A 7,215-nucleotide genomic window follows, 5' to 3' on the forward strand; every position below is an offset into this window, starting at 1 on the left:
ATATGTACAAGAATATAACTACTATAATACTGCCCCCTATGTACAAGAATATAACTACTATAATACTGCCCCTATGTACAAGAATATAACTACTATAATACTGCCCCATATGTACAAGAATATAACTACTATAATACTGTCCCCCCTCCCCCAGTTTTGGTTCCTCCACTTGCTGCCCCAGTTCTGGTGCTGCCCCTCCTGCCCCCAGTTTTGGTGTCCCCCCCCCTGCTGCCTCCAGTTTTGCCCATTCTCCTGCCCCCAGTTCTAGTGCTTCCCCTCCTGCCCCCAGTTTTCGTGCCCCCCCCCCTGCTGCCTCTAGTTTTGCCCCTTCTCCTGCCCCCAGTTCTAGTGCTTCCCCTCCTGCCCCCAATTTTGGTGCCCCCCCCCCTGCTGCCTCCAGTTTTGTGCCTTCTCCTGCCCTCAGTTCTAGTGCTTCCCCTCCTGCCCACAATTTTGGTGTACCCCCCCCCCCTGCTGCCTCCAGTTTTGCCCCTTCTCCTGCCCTCAGTTCTAGTGTTTCCCCTCCTGCCCCCAATTTGGTGTCCCCTCCCCCTGCTGCCTCCAGTTTTGGTATGTCCCCCCCCTCCTGTCTCCAGTTTTGCCCCTTCTTCTGCCCCCATTTCTAGTACTTCCTCTCCTGCTGCTTCAGGTTCTACTCACTGTGAGCAGAGCAGTCTGTTCCACTGGAGTCTGTATAGAGGAGGAGCCAGAGGGTCATGTGATGATGACATCACCACAGGTCCTCAAACTTCCCCTGTATACAACAGGAAGGTCCTCAAGCAGTGAGTTATCACAAATGTTATATTCAGTTTTTGCCGCGAATCGCGTCAAAAGTGTAATAGGATCGCGACCACTGTGTTTTGGTCGTTCGACCCCCTCTGGGGTCGCGACCCACAGGTTGAGAAACGCTGCCCTAAGATCTAATATCTCCTGAGGACATTGGTTATACCAATCTCTAATACAATTTTTTTCTCAATTGTTGTCACTCTGGTCGGTCATCAATCGAGGCCTAATTTATTAGAGGAAATTAGTTACAGAAGTTACTCATTGCTCAGTCACTCGGAATAGACTTACAAGGTCCCCAAGTAGGAAACCCAACTATCAAAGCCTCAATATGAGCTTGAAACGTGCTGACAGCCTCCTTAGCTGACCCCCCAAATCGGGCATCTAGGCCTATTAAGGTATTCGAGTTTTCAACAACTTATATGAGGACCCATCCCCACTCCCATTCCAGACATTGGTATCTAAATATAATATAGATGAACAGGACTTTCTTACATATTTGCAGGTTAGAGCAATACTTTCCCACTTAAAGGATCCAGAATTGCTGACTTCAAACTATCTGGTGAGTTTCTTAACAGCAAAACCAACTAAACATCTCCGATCGGTTATAACAACATATGAAACGATGACAAAACCCCTATCCGGGTGATCGACTCACTCCACAGAGGAAATGGCAGGAAGACTTAGGCCCCTTCCACACTAGCGTTGCGTTTCACGTCAGGGTGCAATGCGTGAAAAACTGACGTTTTTGGCTGCGTTTTTGTTCCATTTTTCCTTGGAGTAATTACCGTTTTTGCGTTTTTCACGCGCGTGTTGTTAGCGTTTTTTTTGCGTTTTCGGCGCATTTTTCACGCGCGAGTCAATGGGAGACTCGAGCATTTTTCAAAGGGACCATGGTTTGGGATTAAAATGTGTTATTTAATTGAAAAATAATGTCTTCTGATAAGTTGCAAACATCTGCGATCTATTCTTCACTGTTCCCCGTGTATATTATCTCCCGACAAGTTAGCAGATGTGAAGAACAGTGAAGAATAGAATAAAAACAGTGAACACAGTGAACACAGTGAACACAGGATCATTTAAGAGAAAAACACAGTGCAGAACACAGTGCAGAATAGATTACAGATGTTCGGCACATCTGCTTACTTGTCGGGAGATACGCGCGGAACGGTGCGCCCAAAATAGCATGTGAAGAACAATATATATGTGTGTGAAGAACAAATTGCAGATGTTTAAATACATCTGCAATGTGTTCTTCACACATATATATTGTTCTTCACATGCTATTTTGGGCGCACCGTTCCGCACGTATCTCCCGACAAGTAAGCAGATGTGCCGAACATCTGTAATCTATTCTGCACTGTGTTCTGCACTGTGTTTTTCTCTTAAATGATCCTGTGTTCACTGTTTTTATTCTATTCTTCACTGTTCTTCATTGTGTTTTTTTAATTAAATGATCGTTCTCGAGCAGGGGAAATACTGTTATTCTGGTCACCTAGCAACCCTTACGTTTAAAACTCATTGCACTCGCATTGCACTTGCAATGATTGCGAGTGCAATGCGTTCTTGATGCATCTCCATAGACTTGAATGGGGCGTGAAAAACGCGCGTGACTCGCAAAAGTAGAGCATGCTGCGATTTTGACGCGCGTGAAAACGAACGCAAGCACGCGCGTGAAAACCAACGCTAATGAAGAAAGACCCATTGAATACAATGGGACAGAGTGCAATGCAAGTTCTGCGCGTCAAATGCACGCGCAGAACTCGCGCGTGAAAAACGCCAGTGTGGAAGGGGCTTTAGGTAGCTTTACTGGGCTTCTAAAGTGTCACATAGCACTAACTTAATAGAAGTCCATTATAAACTAATCACAAGATGGTACGTAACAGCCAACAGAATTGCTAAAATATTCCCAGGTTCCTCGGGGAAATGCTGGAGAATGTGTAATAGAGATGGGTCGTTGCTATGTGTCTTTTGGGTGTGTCAGAAACTGACTACTTTCTGGAAGGGGGTTTTTGATAAGTGTTAATAAAGTGTTGATAAAGTTGTTCTCAGAACTATTATGCCTGAATCATCTCTGGCAATTCTGGGATTAGAAATAGAGCAAGTACCCAAACTCTACTGAAAACTTATCAGCCATATATTCCTCTCAGCTGCTTGTTTTATAGCTAGAAACTGGAAAAAGGATATTACAAGAATTGTTGCTGAGCACTGAGGGTGCAGTCACATAAAACACATTGCAACAGCTGAAGAGAGATTCGCCTAATTAAACAGCTGTTTACACTTCCTTTTACAAAAAGCAAATGTTAACACCTGCGTTAAGGCATGCGTTAACAATGTGTTAACGGTTGTGTTTTGTAAACACACATGTTAACAGCTGTTTATTTAGGCAAATCTCTCTTTAGCTGTTGCAATGCTTTTTTAAACGCGTGTGTTAAACGCAACGTTTGACCGCACCCTCACTCCTAGACTGATATATTTTTTAGGCAGATGATGTTAACAAAGTAGACATACTCTTTAGTGCACTATAATAGCACATGGTATACTAGTCTGCTCCTCGCTTTTACTATGTGATTTCTTTTGCCAGCAGGACAAGAAGTAGACTCCACCTTCTAAATGCATACAAGCTACGTTTTGTGAAGTGTTTTGACGCTTTTCTTCAGTGTCCTCAATCGACACTGGATTGTATACCTTGTACTTGACTGTATGTGTTTTATGTGCAAACAATAAAAAACATTTGTTCATTATTTTTTTCTTTACAAAAGATGAAAACTTAGTTGTACATATATGTTACTTGTTTCATGGGCAAACAATGGGATGCAAAAGGGATGAAGGTGCTCTCTGTAATAGTTGGCAAGTGCCATGACACATTTCCAGAGCAGAGAGGACCCGCCCCCCAAATAAATTAAACTCCATATAGCGCTCCCTCATCCACGAAGCCTGCCGCCTGCGCATGCGTAGAACAGCAGGCCTGCAGCCATTGCTCCTCGTAGCTGTGCGCCGAAGATATCTGGTAGGAGGATCAAAGAGGCTACTGGGGCGTGGAGTAGCCGCGCTGTGTAGCCTCAGCTCTTTTATAAGGAATGCATAATAGAGCATATTAGGGAATTAAAAGATTGCGGGGATGTGAGGATTAGCCCTTGAAAGGGCTATCCTTAACGTCCTATAGATGCACCTACCACCCGATCTACCTTTATAGGTAGATCCGTGGTGGTAGGTTTCCTTTAACCTTAAATGGGTTAGGAACTTTACCTCATGTTTTATGTAATTTATGAGAAAATGTGGGGGCAGAATATAAAGTAATTTACGGATATACATTTGTGAAAAGTTTGTGAAGCCTCCTGTCTTTTACTTCATCATCCAGACATTACTGTCCATAAAATGACCGCAGATGGAGGGATAGAGATAGAATTAACATGTGCCTCCATCTGCGGCCATTTCATGGTCAAGAATGTCTGACTGATGAGGTAAAAGACAGGAGGCTTCACTTTACATATGAAGAAAGCAGGGCATAACTTTTCACAGATGTATATTGCTAAATTACCTAATATCCTTCCCCCCACAATTCCACATACATTACAAAAACATGAGGTAAAGTGGCCAACCCCTTTAATTTTGCATGGATTTGCTTACAGTTCACTCATTGGGAAGACATATTGTACTCAGATTAATGTTGGGTTATTGGTAAGTCTTGCAGTGATGTTTAGATATGCATATAAATTCATACTGGCGGAACAGTTCTGCGTATTAGGCAATGCAGAGTTTATGGTGTGTTACACTGCTGAACAAACAATAAATTGTCCGAAAATATTGAGAACAAGTAATTTATGTCCATAAAGTAAACCAGCTAAGCATCTGGATTCCACCGTTAATTCATAGTTATTATTGCATTTTATCACGGTCCATTTTGTGCCAGCTATGCCGCAGGTGTATTTTATTTATGTCTCTTTATTTATGCCTAAAATTGTTTATGGTAGTGAATGGCTGACTGCCAGTGTCTAGTTGTAAACCATTATGAAATAACATCTGCCGAACCAAGAATGATTAATCTCCAGTATCTAGAATACCAATTAGTTTATTGATTTAAATATTCACATAAACATGCAGGCTTTTCTTCAGCTTATACACTCCTGTGTCTTGGAGTAGCTTAAACTAAAGAAGCAGTGATAGGCAATATGTACTTAAATGGTTAATGACTTTGTCAAAGCACAATAAATCTAAGTGAAGCAATCAACATGAAAAATATGTCATAAGCACTATTAGACCAGATGTAATATCTTCAAAAATTGATAGTAGAGAAACTAATAAGCAATTGCCTCATATAACAAGACTGACCTCTTGGGAATGACCATGGCTAGAGAAAAAAATCCAATGCATCTTAATCAAAAGAGCAGTACCTCAAGCAAAGAATTGGTGGAAGTGGCAAAAGATCTAATTTAAAGCTTAGCTAAACTTAGCAAAGTTTTACATATGAATAATACAGATGATAGTACTAAACTTTTAATATACTTTATTTAAGAAAAATGTTTCTGTGTTTTTTTCCCCTGCCTTTCTTCCTTATTTAAACAGTTTGTGTAAATCAGCTTTCTATCCTATTCTACACTGACACCACCTGACAGTTGATCAGATAGGGAACCTCATAAATTGTCTAATGACTTAACTTTTCATAGTATAAACTGCCCAAAGAGCCAAATCATCATATGGATATTCTCGCCTGGGCATTCACATTTATTTTATGAATCTGCTGTATATATTTCTTTAATAAGATGTTATTAAAAAAATACCAGTGTGAAGCCATGTTGAAACTAAATAGCAGTCTTTGGATAGGACCACCCCGCACCCTGTCAGCTGTAGCCAGCGTGTGCTATTGACCCTATTAACCTACAGGACGGCTCTGGGACATGCAGTAACTCCCGACCATTTTCCTTTGTGCAATCACTGTAATTGATGGCCCTGCATCCAGACACATCACTAACCAGATCTCCTTCATTCTGAGGTGAGGAGATCTTGACTTCAATTCTCAGCTCTCTGCCTCCATGACTGTATACAACCAATTTACATCTCACTTCAAAGTTGATTTTCTGGATGATGCCACCATGATCTGGAAGGTGTTAATCTGCTTAAGAATATACTGGTAATGGTTAATTAGGTCAATTTCTGATGATAAGTTCCCTTTAAATGTCAAAGTGAAGCCCAAACTAGATAAGGCGTTCACAGCAATGGTGAGGTGGAAAGAAGTGTGATATAGGAAAGTATATCCAGTCCACTCACTAAGAACATAAGGAAGCAGCGTGAAACGGCTTTTTGTGTTTATACGACATGTTGCCTTGTATCGCATGAAATAAAGTTGTGGATTCTTTTCTCTGTAGTGCACAGCGTAACTTCTTCTCCATGGATCTCTCTACATTCAGGTCATAGATTTTCTTGATTCTATGATTATGAATAATAATAATCTTATATAAGGCCACAGCACTTTAAAAATCATAGGGGACATATACAAATATAATATTACATCACAAACATTCATATAGAACAATAGGAGTGAGGGCCCAGCATGCAAGAGCTTACAGTCTATAACAGTGGTGGCGAACCTATGGCACTGGTGCCAGAGGCGGCACTCAGAGCTCTTTCTGTGGGCACCCAGGCCATCGCCCCAGAACAACAGATAGGACTCAAAGAATCTTCCTGAAGTTCTAAGCAACTTAAAAGATGCTGCTTTCGGTCATATATTCATACATACTTCGCTACTTGGGACTGTAGAAAGAGGGAGAATTAGACAGGGCCGAATTATTTTTGGAGGATCCCCTGCTGGTACCACGATTCTCTGTGCACAGAGGGACACTGGAAAGAAGCTAAAATGAGCAAATTTTCCATCTTTCTACTGTGTTGCTGTCCTCAGGAGGTCAATGTGATTAGGGTTAGTTGTTGAAGAACAGTAAGCAATAAGTTACTGCTTTAATTTTTGGTTGGCACCTCGCTATATATAAGGGGGGTTTTGGGTTTTTGGGCACTCGGCTGCTAAAAGGTTCGCCATCACTGGTCTATAAGGAGTGAGGTGTTTCAGGCCATAGGTTTATAGGTTTATATGAGACTGGGGAATTAATTGAATTGTTTTAATGATAAAACCATACAGTAATTACCTGTAATGTGGAATTTTAAAATCCTGTTTAGGTCTGGCAGAGTTGCTATTGGGCAGGTTAGTGCCATTTAAATGCCATTGGAGACTTTGCCAGCATCATGTAAAGCATTGACATTGATTGCAGGCATAAGTTTAACTGAACCCAACTGCAATATTTTAATGAACTTTGTGGTGAGGTCCGGGGTACCTGAATCGGCAAAGTTCGGTACTCACCTGAATTTTGTGGTTCACGTCTACGCAACAGTACTATTTTTATTAATGTATAGAATTTGCTATACTGGTATATGAATTATAAA

The 7,215-nt window shown here is 41.3% G+C and overlaps 1 long non-coding RNA gene across 1 annotated transcript; it reads left to right on the top strand.

Moving 5' to 3' along the window:
* Positions 1–788: 788 nt before the first annotated feature.
* LOC140129050 (uncharacterized) lies at positions 789–3,499 on the top strand. The gene is made up of 3 exons (XR_011855276.1): positions 789–1,181; positions 1,289–1,345; positions 3,371–3,499. It is a non-coding gene; the product is annotated as an uncharacterized lncRNA (long non-coding RNA).
* Positions 3,500–7,215: the final 3,716 nt, after the last annotated feature.

Source organism: Engystomops pustulosus, chromosome 4, assembly GCF_040894005.1.
Source record: "Engystomops pustulosus chromosome 4, aEngPut4.maternal, whole genome shotgun sequence".
Lineage (NCBI taxonomy): Eukaryota > Metazoa > Chordata > Amphibia > Anura > Leptodactylidae > Engystomops > Engystomops pustulosus.